General features: G+C 39.2%; 1 protein-coding gene across 6 annotated transcripts in view; it reads left to right on the forward strand.

Moving 5' to 3' along the window:
- The first annotated feature begins 2,817 nt into the window (after positions 1 to 2,817).
- The window catches only part of PLEKHF2 (pleckstrin homology and FYVE domain containing 2), a 29,009-nt gene continuing 9,184 nt past the window's right edge, over positions 2,818 to 22,642 (forward strand). For 3 of the 6 annotated variants that reach the window (XM_028109738.2, XM_028109731.2, XM_028109751.2), the window contains exons 1-2: positions 2,818 to 2,971; positions 3,763 to 3,816. The gene's annotated coding sequence lies outside the window, so the exon portion shown is untranslated. The remainder of the gene's footprint in view (positions 2,972 to 3,762; positions 3,817 to 22,642) is intronic. The other 3 variants (XM_028109723.2, XM_028109716.2, XM_028109746.2) reach the window with 1 other exon arrangement.

The raw sequence follows: 22,642 nt of genomic DNA on the forward strand, positions 1-22,642 counted from the left end.
GAGTGGATTCCACTGAGACAGGCATAACCTGGAGAGGACCAGGGACTTCAGAAAGAAGAAATCGAGGAGTAAGTAAAATCCAGGTGTCTGCCAGCTCTCTTTGAATGCTCTGCTTTCAACTAAAAGTTCACCAAACTCTGTCTTTTCCAAAATAAGTACCTTGAAAAACTTACCCATTAAAATCAAGGACAATAATAAGATCTTTGCCTTTCAGGTTTATCGAATTGGGCTAAACTCAAATTTTGCCAAGATTTCCAAGTTCCTCTAAGTTTTAGGCATTCCGCCACAGACTTTACACACCTTATTTCCTCTGTTCAGCAGTCCATGAGGTAGTTCCTATTTTTATCTTCATTTTACAGAGGAGATGGGAAGCTCAAAGAGATCTTATCACTCAATTTGAACATGGTGCCATGGTTACAGGTCTCAGGCAGGAGTTGATCCTATTGCCTTTGTCCCTTGTTTATTTCAGCTTTGTCAGTACTATCCAATAGTACTTTCTGCAACAATGGAAATACTTTATATCTGCACTGTCCAGTAGTCATGTGGCTATTAAGTACTTGAAATGTGGTCAGTGTGACTGAGGAACGGAATTTTTAATAACTACATGTGGTTAGTGGCTACCATATTGTTGGTACAGCTCTAAATCAGTGGAGTCTGAATTGGGTTGTGCACAGCCCAGAGAGGGGATAGAATATGCAGAGTAGAGAAAGAAAACCCACACAATGTTTTATTTTTTTATTTTTATTTTTAAAAAGATTTTATTTATTTATTTGACAGAGAGAGAGAGAGACAGCGAGAGAGGGAACACAAGCAGGGGGAGTGGGAGAGGGAGAAGCAGGCTTCCTGCTGAGCAGGGAGCCCGATGCGGGGCTCGATCCCAGGACCCTGGGACCATGACCTGAGCCGAAGGCAGATGCTTAATGACTGAGCCACCCAGGCGCCCCTCACACAATATTTTAAATAATTATTTCTGATTTTTTGTGTGTATGTTTTATAATGTACCTAATATATTAGTTATATAATGATAGATATGTGTGTATATATATATGCATACTATATATTACATATACTATAATGTATGTAATTAATATATATTATATACAATAATTTTTATCTAACCCTTACGTGGCACGAACCAGGTACCAGGCACTATGCTTTACAAATACTTACTCATTTAATCTTCATAATGATACTGTGACGTAGCTGCTTTCATTACAGTCCTTTTGGCTTCTAAAGCCATGCATTTTAGGATAAGCTAAATAAGTATATTGGGAGGGGAGAGTGGACAAACATTTTTACTGATGGCTGAGTGACCAAAAATGTTTGGTGACAATTGCTGTAGACTAGACATAGCAACTGCTAATCTCAAAATTTAAAGGGATTTGGGGCGATCAAGACCCCCTTTTTTTTCCACTGACAAAATGTTGCTTTGCATGTAGAGAGGGAGGAGGCTGAATGAAGGTGCAGGTAGGGTGATGGTTGAAACCAGTGTCCTGGGGACATTTGTACTTGTCTACAGAGACAACTATAGCTAACACATGTGAAGATTTGTGTGATAGGGATACTGTAAGTTTCCCCATTTAAAAAGAATTCATCCTTGCTAGTTTTGTTCTAGTTACTAATTTTTTTACAAAAAGATTTGTTTCTGAGACATTGGAATAGGGGGAGGATGGGAGCCAAAGACCTGGAGGAGGAAGAATCCCAGACAGAAAGAAAGCGGATCAGAAGCAAGACCTGCTCATGTTCCCTTGGTGGGTGCTCATTTACGTGCAGCTTGGGCGCTGGCGGCTACAATTCAAGAACTATCAAACAAAGGTTAAATATCCTTGCAATAATAGACCAATGGGAAAGATAAAATTTACCCAAATCTATTTTCCACCTGCACACTTTTTGTGTGGAGTTTGCCATCCCCTTCCCCCATTCCTTGGCCATCTCTGACAACTTGCTATCTCTCCACGTACCCACCAGCGCGCTTAGCAAACAGTTGCTGCGGTATGAAGAAGGGCAGGTTTAACCTTATATACTATCATTACCGTTTCCAAGTATGTGAAGTAGGTAGATGAGGTTTTGCTGCGTCAGAGAAAAGTTCTGGTAAGACCAGAGTTCTAAGGCAGGCAATGAAGGCATGCACTTAAAGGGCTGTGCAGAGTCCGCAGGGTGTATGTGTTGCAACCGCAGCTGTTTCGGTTTCAAGAGGTAGGGGTTTCAGGGAAAGCGAATGAAAGGTGTGACGGACAGGAACGCCGCGCTAACTGCGAGGAGCAAACAGACGTCTGCCCGGACGCCTTTGGGCATCTAACATCCAAAAAGCCTTTCTTTCCCGCCCGCAGAAAGTTCTTGAGTTCCCTGGAGATGCCGGTTCGGTGGCAGGGAAAAGGCAACCCAACCTTCCTCCCATTTTTCCTAAAAACCTCGTACTGAGATGAACAATCCTTTCCAAAGGATTGCCACGAGCCAGAAAACCAGGTAAGACGGCCCACGTGCACCCAAGATTCCCGCGTGCGAGTCCGCACAGCGAGCAGAGGAACCAACTCTCCGTCCCGGCTGCCTAGGTGGGTGTGGCCTTCGCCGAGGCCCCTCCCCCTCGAGCACGTCGCGCGGGGCCGCACGGGCGGGGCGAGGGAACAGGCAAGAAAGGGCGGGGAGTGAGCCTTGTGGGTGTGCTCGTGCCCGAGCGCTCGCGCCTGGCGTGTGGGCGGCGGCGCGCCCGTGCCCGCGCAGAGGAGAGGCCAGCCCAGGCGGCCGTTGTGGGGTTCGACTAGAGGGGCGGGGGAGTCACCTGCGAGCGGCGGTGCCGCCCGCTCGCCCGCCCGCCCGCCCGCCGCGTCCGGATCGCGCCGGCTGCGCGGGGCCGCTGGCTGCACACACCCAGGGAGGCTGGGGTGGCGGAGCGGGCAGAGTCCGCGCCCGGCGCCCCGGACGAGCAGGAGTCGGATCTTCGCCGCTGTCGCCGCCGCCCGCGCCCGGCTGGGTAGGTGAAGCCCGAGGTTGCTTGTCCGCCGTTCCCTGGCGGGCCGGTAGAGGAGAAGCGAAACTTTCCGGCGCTTCCCTCCGCGGTCCCCGGGCCGTCTGCGGCGCGGGGAGGTGTCGTCGTCGCGGGCGGCGGCCGACGCCATGTTGGGGTCTGTGAGAAACGGGGCGCTCCCGGCCGCTCCCCGCGCGCTGGGGCTGGCCCGCGGACGCCGGGGGCGACCCGCGCCCGCCCGCAGGACACCGCCGCCTGCGCCCGTGGGCTCGGGGGCTGTCCCCAGGGTCCGCGGACCGGGGGACCGGGGACGGGCGGAGGCGCCAGGAGGGTCCCGAGGTCGGGCGAGAAGTTGGCGAGGCGTGAGGACTGGGGTCCCGTTCGCGGCCAGTGGAGTCTCAGGGCCCCAACGTCTTTCTGTCCCAAAAGTTTGCGGGGTCTGGGCATTAGGGACGTTGTAAGTTGAACAGCATATCTTTATGTGACTTGGGGCAAAAAAAATGGCCCCGCAGATTTCGCTCTGATGGAAGAAGCGTTGGCTTTAGCACGTTTATTTAGAGTCTTTTAAAGTTGTATGGTCTTCGGCCGAATTTTTTTTCCTTTTTTAAAATTTTTCCGAGGGCTGAGAGCTTGCTGCTCATGTTGCTTGAATTCCCTTGTGTGTTCTTGCATTATAGCAGTAACTCGTGAGTGTGCGGTGGAAATGGTAGTATTAAGGTTACAGATAACTAAGCCCTTTTGTAATTCAGACTCACAAAGTATGTAAGTTGGTAAATACCTTCTTTGTTGTGTTTTAGTACGTTACAGAAGAGACAGTACAGACAGACTTAGGAACTCTGACAGACTGAAAGGTATGTGTCTTAAGGTGAAGTAATCTGGACATTACGAAGTTTTTTTTCCTCCGTTTGGTGCGACCCTGCCATGTTTTGAGCATTTTATCTTTTTTCCTGTACTATAGTAGCTCACGGGGTCCTCGGGTTAATTCAGTATTAACGAAGGCTTCTATTTTTAATCTCTTCGGGTCCTGACAGCACTGGAGGTGAATGGTATTAAGTTTCTCTACTTAATTGGAAAGCACATGCTATCGCCTCAAAAAATAAAACTGGTATACTAACCCAAGGCATCAAAAAGGATTCAGCCTCAATTACCCCAGTCAATGAATGTAAATTGATGTGTTTTAATAAAGGCATCTTAGCTTTAAAATTCTGTTAAATGAACTGAAGGGGCTCTGAACCACAAATAGGATAAACCCTAAAACATGTCTTGGAGAATTTCTCTTCTAATCCTAGAGGTAATAATAGAGCTTCTGCTCAGATTTGGCTGCTAATTTCCTTCTTAAATCCTTTTTGTTTTGCTTCATTGTCGAGTAAACACTGTTATACCCATTTGTTTTTCTGGATGAAGAGTTAACCTAGGAATGAGGTGACTTAACTAACTTCATAAATCTTGCAGCCAAACGCATTTAACTGAGGTCTTTATGACTCTGAAGCCTTCCTGTTTTTCCTATTAGCATTAACTTTGTAGCATGTGGCAATCTCTGTCCACCTTGTTTCCTCTGTCTTTGCTGCTCTTTCTGATTTTAGCTCCTCCATATAGTTGTTTCCTAGAGAGCTGATTTACAAGGGTTCTTGTAGTGGAATTTTCACTTGAGCCTATACTTTAACACCTTCTCTGTGCTGTTCTCCTTACCCCACCCCCTTTCTCTCCCCAAGAATAACTCACTTATCTCATTGCAGTCTAGTAAATACTACACTGATCAGTCATGGTACCTCCTTAACTACAGGCATTGCATGGAGTCTGATTTGCCGCTTCATCCCCAGTGTGCAGAGAACATAGCAGATGCTCAGGAAAGGTTTGAGTGGATGAGGACACATCTGTTCCTTGTAAATATACTTCATGAATTTCTTATTAAATTGCCCTTTCCAGGGGCGCCTGGGTGGCACAGTTGGTTAAGCATCCAACTCTTGGTTTCAGTTCAGGTCGTGATCTCAGGGTTGTGAGATGGAGTCCCATTTGGGGCTCCGCACTCAGAGCAGTGTGCTTGAGATTCCCTCCCCTTCTGCCCCTCCCTGCCCTGCTCGCTCAGGAGCTCTCGCACATGCTCTCTCTCTCTCTCTCAAATAAGATCTTTAAAATAAAATAAATTGCCCTTTCCGTGGGCATAGAAGTTAAATCTTCTCTAATGTTTTTTCTTTTTTTTTTTTTTGAGAATTTGTCTTGTTAACTCAAATTTTGGCGTGGGGATACAGAACTTGAATTTTTATGAAATTTCCAAGTAGATAATGATATAATCAACAAAGAAGCAGTGTGTCACCAAAAGAATAATAATTTTAAAGTGTGATTGAATTTATTTGTACTAGATGGAAATAGAGGTAATTCCTTATGATAAATTTGAAGGTCATGTTGACACATTTAAGCTCTTTGATAGAGCAACTCATTTCTCTGTCAATTATTTTGTTAGAATTATCTTAGGACTTTGTTTAGAATGCCTTACTTAATGGAAAGCATATAAAAATTGCTTTTCTGTTGCTAGGCTTATCTTTGAGAACCAGCTTTGTATGCCAGCTGCATGCTTAATAGTTTCTTGTTGGCTTAACTGAATAAAGTATACTTCATAGATATACTTTCAGAGTGCTGTGTCAGGTTGCAGACCTCTCTAGGTGAAGGTGTTTACTAATTCTGTAATGAAATTACTATAGAATTTGGGGTTAATTCTCTGACCCCCCCCAAATAACTTTCCCTCCAATCCATAAATCACAAACTGGTGTGCCCAATTTGTGAGGTCCTAGGAAGGAAGAGAAGGCATTCAAGTAGCTGCTGTGAGTGCTAGAGAAAGCAGTTGCAGTAGGGTGGACTGGAACAGACAAACCTGTATCCATAGCTCTGCTCCTACTGGCTTGTGACTCTAGAACAGGTTGCTTCATTTCTCTAAGCTTCACAGGACTCATTTGTGAAATGGACACAAATACTTGCCTCAAAGTGTTGTGAGGATTTACTAAATATGTTTATGGAATTGCCTGGTGCATGATACTCAGTAAGTTATGTTAGCAAATGAACAAAGTGGTTGTCATTACATTGAATCATAGAATTTTAAAAGGAAGCAACTTGGGCATCTGGGTGACTGCCTTCGGCTCAAGTCCAGAATCAAGTCCCCACATCGAGCAGGGAGCCTGCTTCTCCCTCTGACCCTTTCCCCTCCTTGTGCTCTCCCGCTCTCATTCTCTCTCTCAAAGTAAAAAAAAAAAAAAAAAAAAACAACTTTTAGAGGCACCTGGGTGGCACAGTTGGTTGAGCATTTGACTTTGGTTTTGGCTCGGGTCTGATCTCCAGGTGGTGGGATCGAGCCCGAGTGGGGCTCCAAGCTCAGCATGGAGTCTGCTTGAGATTCTCTCTCTTTCTGCTCCTCCTGCTCATTTGTGCTCTCTCTTTCAAATAAATAAATCTTAAAAAAAAAAAAAAAAGTAGCTGTTAGAAATATGTAGTTTAGTTCTTAACCTTGGCCGCACATTAGAATTCCCTGAGGAACTTCTTAAAAATACTGATGCCTGAATTCCACCCTAGAACCAAGTCAGAATTACTGGGTTTGGGGTCAAGGCATAGGTAGTTTTGTCTGTGTGTGGGGTTGTTTTTTTTTAAGCACCTATGATTTTAATGTGTAGTTAAGGTTGAGAATCATTGATATCTCCTTATTCTCATTTTGTGGTTGAATAAAGTACAGAGAGAGATTAAGTGCCCCCCAAATTCCTGTCAGACTGCAAAGGATATGTCTGAGTCAGAGGAAAGTGAAGTATGTAGAGGTTAAAGTAACAGTTACATTCATTACAGACTAGAAAGGTGGGCTACATTTGTAAATAACTACAGTTGACTTACTCTAGTGACCTTTACTACCACTCTACATCAGCAACCTACACGGATGACCAAGTTATTTAACCTTGTCATCATTTTGAACTACCTCAAGTCTTAAACTCACCAGAGGTGGTGATTCAAAAGCCCGTGTTTCTGTTTTCCATCATACCTGATGAACCAGCTTTTTGTCCTCATTGTCACCTCCCAGGCTGTTAATTTTCTACCTTCTTTTGGGTGCTGAACCTTGTAGTTCATATTCTGTGAACTCACTAGCACCTCATATTCCTTTCCTTGACCTTTGCTGTATATAACCGGTCAATTCTCAGCTTGTAAATACCACTGTTTCCTTTTTCTGCCCAGCACTTCTGAAGAAAGTCACAGCTTTGGTGACTGTTGAATATTTGTTTTCCAGCTGCCTGTGTACTAGTTGCTTTCTAATCCTTTTCTCATCCCAGAGTTGACTCATTTTCTCTGTTGTGTTTTCAGTCTCAGATTGTTAACCCCAATCTTGAAACGCTTGATTCTTAGAGATGAACTTGCTTCCTTCTAAAATGATTAAGATTTTGTGATGTGAATTTTCTGTTTTCTTCTTTGCGTTAACTTTTTCATCTTTTTTTTTTTCTTTCCATTTTTGTAAGTGGAACTATACTTAATTCTTTATGCCGGGGAAAATTTTTTTTAAAAACTTAGTTTTTTCATATTTTTATCAATTGTAATTTTGCATTTGTTTTTTACACTTATATTTTCCTACATGTTCTTCTTTACAAATCTTGTTACTTAAGAAGCAATAAGTGTTCTTTGTCTATGAGAGAATATGTGTGGGCACCTGGGTGGCTGAGTCCATCCATTAAGGTTAAGCATTTGCCTTTGGTTCAGGTCATGATCCTAGAGTCCTGGGATCGAGTCCACATCGGGCTCCCTGCTCAGCAGGGAGTCTGCTTCTCCCTCTGATCCTCTCCCCACCCCCTTGTGCTCTCTTTCTCTCTCATTCTCCTTCTTTCTGAAATAAATAAAATCTTAAAAAAAGAATGTCTTCATTATAAAATCATTAGGCAATGTAAAAATATTTTACCCTAGTACTTAGAGACAACCGGTACTAAATTTTTGGTATATATCTTTCCAGACTTAAAAAAAAAAAAAAAGGTTTATATGTGCTGTTTAAAAACCTTTATTTAATAAACTGCCTTAACAGTTTTCCACATTAAATATTAATCTCTGTTCTCTCTGTTGAAAAATCTATTACATGGATATGCTGTAATTAGCTAGTCTCCTATTATTTCTGGCTTTTCAACATATCAGGACAAAGCTACAGTGAACTTCTATATGTGAATAACTTTGTACAATGGTCTAAGTTTTTTTGCATATATTCTTGGAAATAGAATTTTTGTGTAAACTTTCTAAAGTGCTTCTATTGCCAAAAATGGCATTAAGAAAAGTTGTTCCAGTGTATTCTGTCAAGCATATGAGTGCCCATTTTCCCCACATCTTAGCGAGGTGAATAATACATCATTTTCATTTTTATTTCTTTGGCACTGAGAACCAACATTATTTCATTTACTGGTCATTTTTATTTGTTATTTTGAAAATTGCTGTTTGTATCTTACCCATTTTTCTTTGGGGATATTTTCCTTTTTTCTTTTTTAATTACATGGGCCCTTTTATATATTAAAAATGTTGACCCTTTGTCATATGTTACAAATATTTTTCTTTAATGCTTTTTCCCTTCAGTGTTGAAGTTTCAAAATTTTATGTGGTAAAATGTCTTTTAAGACATTTGGCTTTTTCATGGTATATATAACCATTCCCCTCTATGGCTAGAAATTTAGCTTCTGTTTTTCACTATTAGAGTTAATGCCAGAGGGAAAACTTTACGCACAGCATATGTGCCCCTTCCCCTGACCCCCCACAAGAGTTTCTTTCTCAGGATAAATTTCTGTGGTTAAAAATTCCAGGGTCACAGGGCAGTGCTTTCTGAAGCATTATTATACATGACCATTAGTCCTCAGTTTTTCCACGTGTTTCACTGCTATTGTGACTTGTTAGCACAGTAAGGTTTTTTAGTCTCTGAGACTGTGAGACATGTGAAAGCATGTTGAAAAGGTGCTTTGTGCTGTTTTCTCCCCTTCTCGCCTCTCTTGCTTGTCTCTTTCTAAACGAGGTGTTCCCCAAAGTTCAGTCCTTTGACCTCTCTGTCTTCGATAGCATCAGCCAGCACCTCTACATGTGAATGATTACTCAATCTTTTTCAGTCCTGGAGCTCCCTGCTCATCCTAGCATTTGTGTTTGTCTGACAGATGTTTGTCATGTGCATACCCTGAGGGTACTTCAAGATGAGTATGTCCTAAACTGATGTCTTCTCCCTCCTGAAGCAAACCTAGCATCTGCCAATGGCTTATGTTTAGACCTTTGAAGTATCTCGCACTCACTTTTCACTCATATAATCAGTTGGTTTCTAAATCCTATCCTCTATACCTCAGTCTCTCTCTCTTACCCTTTTTATTTCTGCTGTCAATTATTGTGACTCAGGCTTTTGTTACCCTCTGGGTTTTTGTTTTGTTTTGTTTGCCTTCGATCTAACTTCAGTAGTCTCTCCAGTCCATCCTGTGTACTGCTTTTGTGTACTGATTAATATTTTCCTATGTGAAAGCCTTAGTCTTCCTGTTGCCTATATAATAATAAAGTCTAAACTCTTTAGTCTGATGCTTACTTTCCTTTGCAGTTTGGCTCTTCTCTATCTTAACAGATTTCTATTCTACCACCGTACTTTGTCCTGGCCCTACCTCCTCCAACCTCAGCTATTCTCTGAGCAATGTGTTTGTACACCATCACGCCTCTTTGCCTCCCCCTCTCCCCCAAATAGTTTGACCTACTACTTTTGCTTGAATTTCCAGCTTGAATTTCTAGTCGTTTTAGAGTTGTTTCTAGATGTTCCCCGGCCACAGTTACCTGCCAACTAAACACTTTGGCCCTGGGCTTCATCACTCTTATTATTTTTTTTTAATGTTTTTGGTTTGTTTCTCCTCTGACTGAGTGCACAGATTTAATCATATTCTTTAGTTCATAGCATACTATATGGGTACCAAACTCTTTTCCTGTCGTTTTCTTCTTTATCATTTATTCCCATCATTCTCTTTCCTATAGACACACACCCTAATGTATAACACATGAATTACACAGTTTTATGTATATAAACTTGGATTTATAGCTGTCTTTCTCCTTCACAAAGATTTTTAGTTTTGAGTATTTCTGCCTTTTATTACTACTTGTACAGAGTAAGTGGTCCATAAATGTTTGCTACTACTTCAAATTTATGGAAAATTAATATTGGTTTTACCAGCTTCCCTATTGCTTAGACCAGAAACCTGTGGATTTATTTGAACTTTATTCTTCCACTTCTGGTTAGTCATAGCAATCCTGAACTTGATCGCTATTCTTTCTTTTCCTGTTGCAAACTTCACTCTTACCAATTCATCAGAGCACTCCTTCCAAAAGCTTCAGAATGAACTCTCAGGAACCAACAAGATCTGGTCATACTTTTTTTTTCTCCCCTGTTTCTCTACTAAATGACTCCCTCTAGCCTCTGCTACATCTGTACATGTGACTTTTTTTTTTTTTACACATTTTCTTGCAGAGCTTTGTGCCTTTACCACTGTTTTGCCTTTTGAGGTTCCACTTATTGTTCACACCTGTTTCAAGTGTTCAAATGCTACATTCTTCAAGCCATACCTTCACTCTTACGTTTTTGCTTCCTTACCGCTTTGTTACTGTTTTTATCATAGTACTTAGCTCATTGTGCTTTTTTATTAAAACTTTGTGGTACAGGGGCGCCTGGGTGGCTCAGTCATTAAGTGTCTGCCTTCGGCTCAGGTCATGGTCCCAGGGTCCTGGGATCGAGCCCCAAGTCGGGCTCCCTGCTCCGCGGGAAGCCTGCTTCTCCCTCTCCTGCTCCCCCTGCTTGTGTTCCCCCCTGCTTGTGTTCCCTCTCTCGCTGTGTCTCTGTCAAATAAATTAAAAAAAAAAAAAAAACCTTTGTGGTACATGTCTTGAATCCCAGTGTCTCGTTCATTCTTTTTTCCCACTGACACCGCATAAAGCCTTGAAATGTGGTGAGCAGATTGCAACTGCTTTGAAAAACACTAAAGAAAATTTGTTAGGGATGTGATGGAATAACCAACTCCACAGTAGCATTTATTGGAGCTTTACCAGCTTTACTTTTCAATGTCATACAATGGTTTCTTTACAGCACTCAGCACTATACAGCTGCCCCTGTATAAAAACTTTTGAAATGATGCACTTTTTTATCTGAATTTTGGTGGTGGTGAAAATATGCACACATCATCATTTTTTATTTGCTAACTAAACAGCTGTGCTTCTTGGCAAGAGAAGAAATCGTTTTTGTATATTATCATGAGATTGAGATTTTTTTTTTTAAACAGGATCTGCCATGCTCAATACTTAGAATTCATAATTAGATACTAGTTAAATGGACCCAGATATTTGCTTGTAAATTTAAAATCTGTAGGTCTAGTGAAGCAGTTGATGTGTAGGGTGTGGTTCCTGTTTTCTGTGAACACTAGTACAGATGTCAAAATGAAGTCTTTGATTTTTGTCAAACTCTAGGTTGAAAAGCTGCTGCCACTTTTAACTGCTGGTCACACTAAGCTCAGTACAGATTGATGGGACATATATGCAAGCGTTATTGTAGGTGCTTTGAGGAATACAGAGTTGTAGGAAAAGATATTCTTGTTTCTAGGAACCTCCAGTCTCTTTGGGGGGGGGGGGGAAGCAGGTATACACATCTTTATAAAACTAGAAGAACATAAGTACCATAAGGTGGTACAGGTAAAATGGTATGTGGATTGAAAGATGAAACAATTATCTGGCTGTGAAGCTACTGAACTGACTGCATCATGAGGAACTGGTAAAATTTCAGAATAGCAGAGGAGGGGGCCATATACTGGGCTCAGAGGTAGGCGAGGAAGCTCAGCATATTCCGGGAATAGCATGTAATCTGCTTTGACTTTAACAAAGAGAACATATAGAAAGAGGTAAAGCTGGAAAGATAGACTGGGGCAGCCTGGGGTTTGACTGTGAAGGGCTTTGAATGCCAGATTAAGGATTTTAGATTTAATTTGGTCAGCCAGGGAACCTTTGGTTTTTGAATAGGGATTACCTGATTACAGTGTAGTTAAAGAATATTAATCTTGGGGCATCTGGGTGGCTCAGTCGGTGGGACATCCGACTCTTTGATTTCGATTTTTTTTTTTTTAAGATTTATTTATTTGACAGACAGCGAGAGAGGGAACACAAGCAGGGGGAGTGGGAGAGGGAACGGAGCAGGAAGCCTGATGTGAGGCTCGATCCCAGGACCCTGGGATCATGACCTGAGCCGAAGACAGACATTTAACAACTGAGCCACCCAGGCGACCCTCTTGATTTCGATTTGGGTCATGATCTTCGGGTCGTGAGATTGAGCCTTATGTCGAGCTTCGCACTGGGCATGGAGCCTGCTTGAGATTCTCTCTCTCTTCCTCTTCCCCTTCCTCCCCTACCCCATGTGTGGGTGTGTGCTCATGTTCTCTCTCTCTCTCTCTCAAACAAAAAAAAAAGTCTTGTGTTGTATGCCTTAAATGCTAGTTTAAGTCTGGAAGTCCTGCTTAAAACTTGAGGTCTGTATTCTTCCTCTGTCTCCTACCTCTCTAAAAATCTTTTGTAACTCCCAGTGTCTCTATTCTGATTTGCCAAATTCTCTAAAACCCTCAACTATGGTTTTTATACACCATGGTAAATTTCTCCAGCAAGTCTAACCTATTTGAAATTGCCTTTACTGACACCCTATATCAGTTGATAGCTTTACTTTCCTGTTCCTTTTAGTATTTGAATGATCACTTTTAGCATTTTTATACTTATTACCATGTTTCAGTTTTTTTCTCTTATCAGTGGCTTTCTCCACATACATAATATGGTTCACATAAGTGAAATATTTTTGTAATATTTCTGAAGGTAGCAAAGTATAATAGAAAAACATGCATTTTTGTAAAAATTAGCTGTGAGACAATGGGATAATTGTTTAACTATACATGACTTAATTTACTCTTGTAAAATGTATGTAATTACCACTTAACAAAATTTGGATCATTAAAATAGTAAAATGTGGAAGTGCCTAGCATATGTATAGGTGTTGAGTAAATGTTTTTTTTTCTTTATTCCTTTTCTGGCTAAGCCTGTAGAATAAGGCATTTGAGTTTACTCGTCAGTAATAGGCAGATTTGGTGTCTAGGAGAGACTTTTTAAAAAATTATTAGGGCTTCTCTAAATGTTCAAAATTTTGTTCAATTCTCTCAATCCAGCTTTATATGAGTTTAAATTTAAAATATAAATGCTGGTCCCTTTTTTCTTATCTAAAACATGAACTTTTTTTTTTTTTTTAAATCACTACTAATTTCTACAATACATGTTGTGGAAGGGGTGTTGAAGATGATGGTATAGGAACTCCCCTCCTCCCATGGACACACTGAGTCTACAGCTACCTATGGAACAGTTTCTTCTGAATAAGACCCGAAAACTAGCCGAATTCCTTCACAACAAACAGTAAAAGGGCCACACTGAGACAGATAGGAGAGGCAGAGATGCAGTTTTGCCAAAAACCCCACCCATTGTAGTAATGCACAGTTGGGATGGATCTCACAAATGGAGCTACTCCTTTAGGAGCTAGGGGTCTCTGCCCTGATAAAGTAATGGTCATGAAGATGCTCACTGAACTTAGGAGAAGAATGAACACAGTGAGAACTTCAGCAGAGATAGGAAAATAAAGTACCCAACAAACTCACAGAGCTGAAGAATATGGTAACTGAACTGAGTAATACACCAGAGGCGTTCAGCAGCAGACTAGACGAAGCAAAAGAAAGGACCAGTAATCTAGAAGTCAGGGCAGTGTAACTCACCCAAACAGCAGCAAAAAGAAAAAAGAATTTTAAAAAATGAAGATAGCTTAAGGGACCGATGCGACAACATCAAGCAGAATAACATTTGCATTATAGGGGTCCCAGAAGGAGAAGAGAGAAAGAAAGGGGCAGAAAACTTACTTGAAGACATAATGGCTGAAAACTTTCCTAACTTGGAAAGGAAACAGACATCCAGATCCAGGAAGCCCATAGAGTTCCAAATAAGATGAACCCCCAAAGATCCACACCAAGACATTATAATTAAAATGTCAAAAGTTAAAGAGAGCATCTTAAAAGCAGCTAGAGAAAAAAACAATGGTAACAAGATATGGCATATTTTTCAGCAGAAACTTCGCAGGCCTTGTGGTGCCTGGGTAAGTCAGTCGGTTAAGCGTCTGCCTTTGGCTCAGGTCATGATCCCAGGGTCCTGGGATCGAGCCCCACATTGGGCTCCCTGCTCAGTGGGGAGTCTGCTTCTCCCTCTGCCTGCCGCTCCCCCTACTTGCTCTCTCTGTCAAATAAATAAAATCTTAAAAAAAGAAAAAGAAAAAAAAACTTCGCAGGCCAGAAGGAAATGTGGCACAATGTATCCCAAATGCCGAAAGATAACTTCAAACTAAGAATATTTTACATGGCAAGGTTATCATTCAGAATTGAAGGGGAGGTAAAGAGTTTTCCCCAGACAAAAGCTGAAGGAGTTGGTCACCAGTAAACCAGTCTTCCAGAAATGTTTAAGGGACTTGTTTAAGCTGAAAATAAAGGGCATTAATTAATAACAAGATAACACTGGAAAATATAAATCTCATTGGTAAAGGTAACTATATAGTAAAAATAGTGGATAAATTATTTGTAAAGCTAATATGAAGGTTAAAAGATAAAAGTAATTTTAAGAAAACCTGTAACTACAATAATCAGTTAAGGGATACACAAAATAAAAAGTGACATCAAAAACAAAACATGGGGGTGTAAAAGTATAGAGTTTTAAGAATACATTTGAACTTAAGTTGATATCAAGTCAAAAGACTTTTTATATATAGGATGTTAAATGTGAGCCTCATAGTAATGACAAAGCAAAAACCTATTGTAGATATGCAAAACATAGAAAGAAATCTAAGCATAACTCTGAAGAAAGTGTTAACCACAGGGAAGAGAGCAAGAGAAGAAAGGAACAAAGAACAACAGACAGCCAGAAATCAATAATTACTTTAAATGTAAAAGGACTAAATTCTCCAATCAAGAGACAGAGTGGTTGAATAAACAACCACCAAAACACCACCAAAAAAAGACCGATCTATACGTTGCCTACAAGAGACTCACCTCAGATGTAAAGACAAACACAGACAGAAAGTGAAGAGATGTGAAAAGATGTTTCATGCAGATAGAACCCAAAAGAAAGCTGGGGTAGCTGTACCTATATCAGACAAACTAGACTTTTAAAAAAGACTGTAGTAAAAGACAAAGATAGGCATAGGCATTATATAATGATAAGGGGATCAATCCAACGATAGGATTATAACATTTGCATGTATTTATGCACCCAACATAGGAGCACATAAATAGTGTTTGCTTTACATAACAGACCTAAAGGGAGAAATTGACAGCAATATGATAATAGTAAGGGACTTTAATGCCCCACTTACATCACCCAAATAGGAAATCAATAAGGAAACATCAGCCTTAACACAGTAGACTAGATGGACTTAATAGATACATACAGAACATTCCATCCAAAAGCAGCAGAGTACATATTCTTCTCAAATGCACATGGAACATTCTCCAAGATAGATCATATGTTACCCCACAAAACAAGTCTCAACAAACTTAAGAAAATTGAAATCAGGGGCGCCTGGGTGGCTCATTCAGAATTGAAGGAGAGGTAAAGAGTTTTCCCAGACAAACAAAAGCTGAAGGAGTTGGTCACCAGTAAACCAATCTTACAGAAATGTTTAACGGACTTCTTTAAGCTGAAAATAAAGGGCATTAATAACATGATAACATTGGAAGATATAAATGAGACAGGAACACATCCCACATGAAAGAATAGGACAAAATCACAGCAAGAGGCCTAACTGAAATGGAGATAAGTAATATGCCTGATGGAGAATGTAAAGTACTGATCAGGGGTGCCTGGGTGGCTCAGTCGGTTAAGCGGCTGCCTTCGACTCAGGTCATGATCTTGGGGGGGTCCTGGGATCAAGCCCCATGTCCGGCTCTCTGCTCAGCGGAGAGTTTGCTTCTCCCTCTCCCTCTGCCTGCCTCTCTGCCTACTTGTGCTCTCTCTCTCACTGTCAAATAAATAAAATCTTAAAAAAAAAATTGAAATCATACCAAGCATCTTTTTTGACCACAGTGGTATGAAACTAGAAATCAATTACAAGAAGAAAACTAGAAAAATCACAAATATTTGGAGATTAAACAACATGCTACTTAACAACAGTGTGTCAATGAAGAAATCAATGGAGAAATTAAAAAAAAAACAAAAAACCACTTCTGGCACGCCTGGATGGCTCAGTCGGTTAAGCACCCAATTCTTGATCTCAGCTCAGGTCTTGATCTCAGGGTTGTGAGTTCAAGCCCGACGCTGGGCTCCACACTGGGTGTGGAACCTACTTAAATAAATTTTTTTTAAAAATTTTTTGAAAATACTTTGGGACAAATGAAAATGGAAATACAATTTGCCAAAGTCTATGGGAGGCAGCAAAAACAGTTCTAGGAGGGAAATTCATAGCATTATAGGCCTACCTTAAGAAACAAAGATCTCAAATAATTTGACTTTACACCTAAAAGAAAGAAAAAGAACAAACAAAGCCAAAGTTAGAAAGAAGTAAAGATCCGAGCAGAAATAAAAAGAGACTAAAAAAACAATAGAAAAGATCGATGAAACTAAAAGATAAAATTGACAGCTTTAGCTAGACTCACCAAGAAGAAGAGAGAGCTCAAATAAATCAGAAATGAAAGAGAAGTTACAGCTGATACCACAGAAATACAAAGGATCATAAGAGACTACTATAAATACTTACACATCAACAAATAGGACAGCCTAGAAGAAATGGATAAATTTCTAGAAATACACAATTTCCAAGACTGAATAATAAATAGAAAATTTGAATAGATTGATTAGATAAGGAGATCAAAGCAGTCATCAAAAACCTCCCAACAAAAGTCCAGGACCAAAAGGCTTCACAGATGAACTCTATCAGACATTTGAAGAGTTAATAATACCTGCCCTTCTTAAACTCTTCCAAAAAATGGAAGAGGAGGGAATGCTTCCAAACTCACTTTACAAGGCCAGCATTATCTTATACCAGAACCACACAGGGGCATCACAAACAAAAAAATTGTAGGCCAGTATTCCTGATGAACACAGATGCAAAAATTGTCAACAAAATATTAGCAGACCCTTAACGATACATTAAAAGGATAATACACTATAATTGAGTGGGATTTATTCCAGGGATGCAAGGATGGTTTAACATTTGCAAATCAATGTAATATCCCCTGTTAACAAAATGAAGGATAAGAATCATATGGTCATCTCAATAGATGTACAAAATGCATTTGTCAAAATTCAACATCTATTTATGATAAGAACTCTGAATATGTGGGTATAGAGAAAACATTCATCAACATAATAAAGGCTATGGATGACAAGCCCAGAGCTAAGATCATACTGAAAGGTGAAAACTGAAAGCTTTTCCTCTAAGATTAGGAAAAAGACAAGGATGCCTGCCTACACTCAACACTTTTATTAAACATAGTATTGGAAATCCCTAGTCACAGCAGTTAAGCTAGAAATAAGAGCCGTCCAAATTGGAAAGAAGTAAAACTCATTATTTGCAGATGACATGCTTTTATATATAGAAAACCGCAAAGACTCTGCCATAAGACTACTAAAACTAATAAATGAATGCAGTAGAGTCACAGCACAGAAAATAAAAAAATCATGCATTTCTGTATGGTAACAACAAACTATCCAAAAGAGAAATTAAGAAAACAGTCCCATTTACAACTGTATCAAAAAGAATAAAATACCTAGGAATAAATTTAACCCAGGAGATGAGAAACCTGCACACTGAAAACTATAAAACATTGATGAAAGAAACTGAAGAAGACAAATAAATGGAAAGATACTCCATGCTCATGGTCTAGAAGAATATTCTTAAAATGTACATATTTCCCCAAGTAATCTACAGATTCAGTGCAATCCCTATCAAAACCCCAATGGTATTTTTCATGGAATTGGACAGTCCTAACATTTGTATGGACCAGAAAAGATCCTGAATAGCCAAAGCAATCTTGAGAAAGAAGAACAAAGGTGGAAGCATCACACTCCTGCTTTCAAACTATATTGAAGGAGGCAAGAATATACAGTGGGGAAAGGACTATCTCTTGAAAAAGTGGTATTTGGAAAACTGGATGGCCACATGCAAAAGAGTAAAACGAGGGTACTGTCATTTACCATACACAAAAATCAAAACGGATTAAAGACTTGAGTGTAAGACCTGAAACCATAGAACTCCATAGAAGAAAATATAGGTGGTGAGCTGTCTGACATCCATCTTGGCAATGATTTTTTGGATCTGACTCCAGTAGCAAAGGCAACAAAAGCAAAAATAAACAAGTAGAATTACATCAAACTAAAAAGCTTCTGCACAGCAAAGGTAGCCATCAACAAAACAAAAAGGCAACCTGCTGAATGGGAGAAAATAGTTGCAAATCATATATCTGATAAGGGGTTTATATCCAAAATATATAAAGAACTCTTAAAACTCAATAGCCAAAAAAAAAAAAATCAGTTTTAATAAAAAAATGGGCAGAGAGGATCTGAATAGATATTTTTTCAAAGAAGACATACAGATGGCGCCCATCTGTGAAAAGATGCTCAGTATCCCTAATCATCAGGGAAATGCAAATCAAAACCACAATGAGATATCACCTCACACCTGTTAGAATGGCTAAATATATACATAATGGGATAGTGCTTAGGCATAAAAAAGATCTTGCCATTTGTGACAACATGGATGGGCCGTGAGCATGTTATGCTAATGAAGTAAGTCAAGCAGAGACAGTACTATATGATCTCACTTAAAATTGGAATCAAAGCAAAGATGAACAAAAAACTCATAGAAGGTGGTTGCCAGGGGATGGGTGAAATGGGTTAAACGGGTCAAAGAGGAACAAACTTCAGTCATGGGGAGGTAATATATAGCATGGTGACAGTGGTCAGTAATATTGTGCACATTCTAAAGTCAAGAGAGTAAATCTTAAAAGTTCTCATCACAAGAAAACAAAATTTGTATGGTGACAGATGGTAACTAGACTTCATTTTGCAATGTATACAAATGTCAAAATATTGTACACGTGAAGCTAATAAGTTATATGTCAATTATACCTCAGTTAACAATACATGTTGTGTAGTTGGTTTGTCACAGTGGCAGAAATCCTATTGGAAAGGGGAGGACAAAACTTTGTCTCTTCTTATTGATGGAATAAGTAAAATTTACTGAAATTACAAATTTAATTTGACAAATTTCAGAGTATTTCTTCGCTTTATCATCCTAATATTTTATTGAAAATCTTACCTAGAATTTCCTGATTATTGTTACTATGCTTACTAAACTATAGAACTTTTGAAAATGAGAATGGTCCTGTCCTTTGCATATATGGTAGGCACACAGAATAATTGTTCATTTGACTTATCTATATTAGGGAGAAGTTTGCTTTAATAGTTTCACATTTGTCCAGGGAGGATGTATCTCTGATAGTTTGTTGCTATTTTTTTCCTCTTCTTTCATCACTTTTGTCTCTCCCTTTTACGTTTTCTGTGGTCTTAGTTCAGCAGTAACAACAGATTTTAAAATCTTGATTGATATTAAAGACACAGTCAAAATTTTGATTAAAAATTAATTTGTAGGCAAGTCAGCCTTGCAGTAAACCAGAAACATGGCCCAACCACAGAGTGTATTATTTTAAAGACAGAAGCTGCTTTAGAGATTACTTTATTTAAGGGGGCGGCTACTTTATTTAAGGGGGCGGCTGCCGCTGCCCCACCCCCCTCCCCAGCAGTTAGGTAATTGTATAAAATCTCTTATTTCAGTGCCTGAGCTTAGAATCCAGGTCTTTTTGGTTCATAGTTTATTGATTTTTCCAACTATAATGCATGGTTGAATACTGATGTTCACTGATACCAGATGTCATGGGTACATGTAAGAAATTCATTAGATGATTTTTTTCTTTTAAAATCAACTGCAAAGATGAGATAAGTAGTTTTGATTTTCAGTAAGAACTGGGCCATAGTATTCTGTGACAGTTGGGCTCTCTTCTCCATTGTAAATAGTATTCTGTCTCTTTTTTAGAAGAGTTTTTGCCTCTTCTAGTGTTACATTTTTAACAGGTGGTAGACACTCCACTGAAGAACATATTCAGAAAAAAGATGTTACCAAAAGACTAGGGTGGAGCTTGGACAATTCAAATGCAGTTCTTGTCTACAGTTGTAAAGGAGATAATTTTAAACTTTGGATTGTTTAATTTTTTTAATTGGTATACAAATCTGGCTTTATAAAAGTTTAAAAGTTTTTTTTTTAATTCTTTTGCCATGGATTCTTACATTTTTAGCTATGAAATAGCACTGCCAAACACTGCTGGAAAAGAAGACAAAGGGCAAGTCATTTGGAAAATTGGGAATTTATAGAGTTCTGTGAAATGGCCAGACATGGGGAGAAAACACAGAAATAATAATTTTCTTATCAATACTTAGTAACTAATTAGAAAATAGAAGGGGGAAAGATTAGATTCAAAATAGCAACAAAAAGTATGAAATACCTGGGAAGCTACTAAAGAAATGTTTAGGGGTGCCTGGGTGGCTCAGTTGGTTAAGCGTCCGACTCTTGATTTCAGCTCACATCATAACCTCAGGGTTGTGAGATCGAGCCCCGTGTCAGGCTAGATTCTCTTTCTCTCTCATCCTCTCTCCCACTCCCCCCTAAAAAAAAGAAAAAAAGAAATGTGTACTAATCTTGTGAGAAGAAACCTACAAAATTATTGGGTCACAAGATCTGAAACCTGGAAAGAGATACTATCAACCTAAGAACAATAAAAACTTAAGATGTTGTGGCGCCTGTCTGGCTCGGTTAGTGGAGCATGGAACTCTTGATCTTGGGGTTTTGAGTTTGAGCCTCATACTGAGTGTAGAGATTGCTTAAAAATAAAATCTTTAAAAAAAAAAAAACTTACAAAGATGTTAACTTATTCTAAATTAATGTATGGGTGTAGTATGAGTTCCATAAAAATTTTAGTGGATTTTGTTCTTTATTTATTGTAATTGAAAACTATTTCTAAACATTAGGTGCATATTAGAATCACTTGGGGAGCTTTAAAATATTCCAGTGTCCAGGGGCATCTGGGTGGCTCAGTCAGTTAAGCGTCCAGCTCTTGGTTTTGACTCAGGTCTTGATCTCAGAGTCCTGAGATCAAACCCCATGTTGGGCTCCCTGCTTCCCTCTGCCCCTCCCCCCCACTGATGTTCTCTCTCTTTTTCTCTCTCTAAAATATCTCTTTTAAAAATTAAAAATTAAAAAATTAAATAAAATAAATATTCCAGTTTCCAGCCATATCTTCCATTCCCCAGACTAATAAAATCAGAATATTTTATTTTGGGAGAGGGACCTAGGGATCAGTATTTCTGTAACCCTTATGTTTATCATCAGAGTCCATTGGCTTCCATTTTGGTTTTTGACTTTCCATTTTAAGCAATTCAAATTATGTGTAGTAATATTTTGTAACTTTTTATTATTTCTTAGAGATCTGTAAAACAAAAAGGAAAATTACTAAAAAATAGAATAAAATTTATTCTAGCTTGTAATTACATCTGGCTTCATAGGATATATATAAATCTACAATACAGGATCTTAATGACCTTGCTTTTCTATATTTTGAAGCAGTTCACTATTTCAGTGTCCTAAGAATTATTTAACCAAAAAGAAAAATATGGAAGAGTAATGCAGTTGCCTAGAAGGATGATACAAGGATGAAATAAATCATCACTATTGCACCATCTTTCAGTTTTATTATGGCATTGCCCAGAGTACTGCATCATCTTTCAAAAAGATACAAAAACTGTTTGTTGCTTTAAGCCTTCATTTAACATATTTGAGAATTTAGATTTTTTTTTATTCTACATTTTCCATCTTTAGCTGCAAAGAAAAAAAATCAGAAAAGGTAGACTTTTTTTTTTTTTAAAGATTTTATTTATTTATTCATGAGAGACAGAGGCAGAGGGAGAAGCAATCTCCCCACGGAGCAGAGTCCGATGGAGGACTCGATCCCAAGACTCTGGGATCATGACCCGAGCTGAAGGCAGACGCTTAACTGACCGAGCCACCCAGGTGTCCCAAAAGGTAGACATTTCAGAACTACCAGACAAGTCAGAAGATGAGTATAAAGAAACAGCAACACTTAAACCAATAATTTTGGTGAGTCATTATAGGTGAAATCTCAGACTGAGTGTTCAGATGATATTCTAGATGAGTTTTCTCAAACTCAGAATCATTAAACAGTACTCCTAAAGATGGAAATGAATATATTACAGATTCATGCATGATAGCTTATAAACAGTGTTGCATTCAAAGGATGCTGGTTTTTTGGATATATATACCTTCAATAATAGAGAAATGTGGAATAAGAAATTTACTATGTTTAATTATAAAGATAGTTCTTAAAATCATTTTTAACTATTCCTTTATTTCTATAAATTAGTTATAAAATGGCTTAAAATATTAAAAATAGGTATTTTGGACTCAGTAAATTGGGATGGCTATTTTTTCTGGTATACTGAAAGCTCTCCTGTGGTTCCAATGTACAGCTAAGGTTGAGAACCGCTGTTCTAAGT

The sequence above is a fragment of the Eumetopias jubatus genome, unplaced genomic scaffold (genome assembly GCF_037043125.1).
Source record: "Eumetopias jubatus isolate StellerSeaLion01/CBP00866 unplaced genomic scaffold, mEumJub1_p1.0 scaffold_4, whole genome shotgun sequence".
NCBI lineage: Eukaryota > Metazoa > Chordata > Mammalia > Carnivora > Otariidae > Eumetopias > Eumetopias jubatus.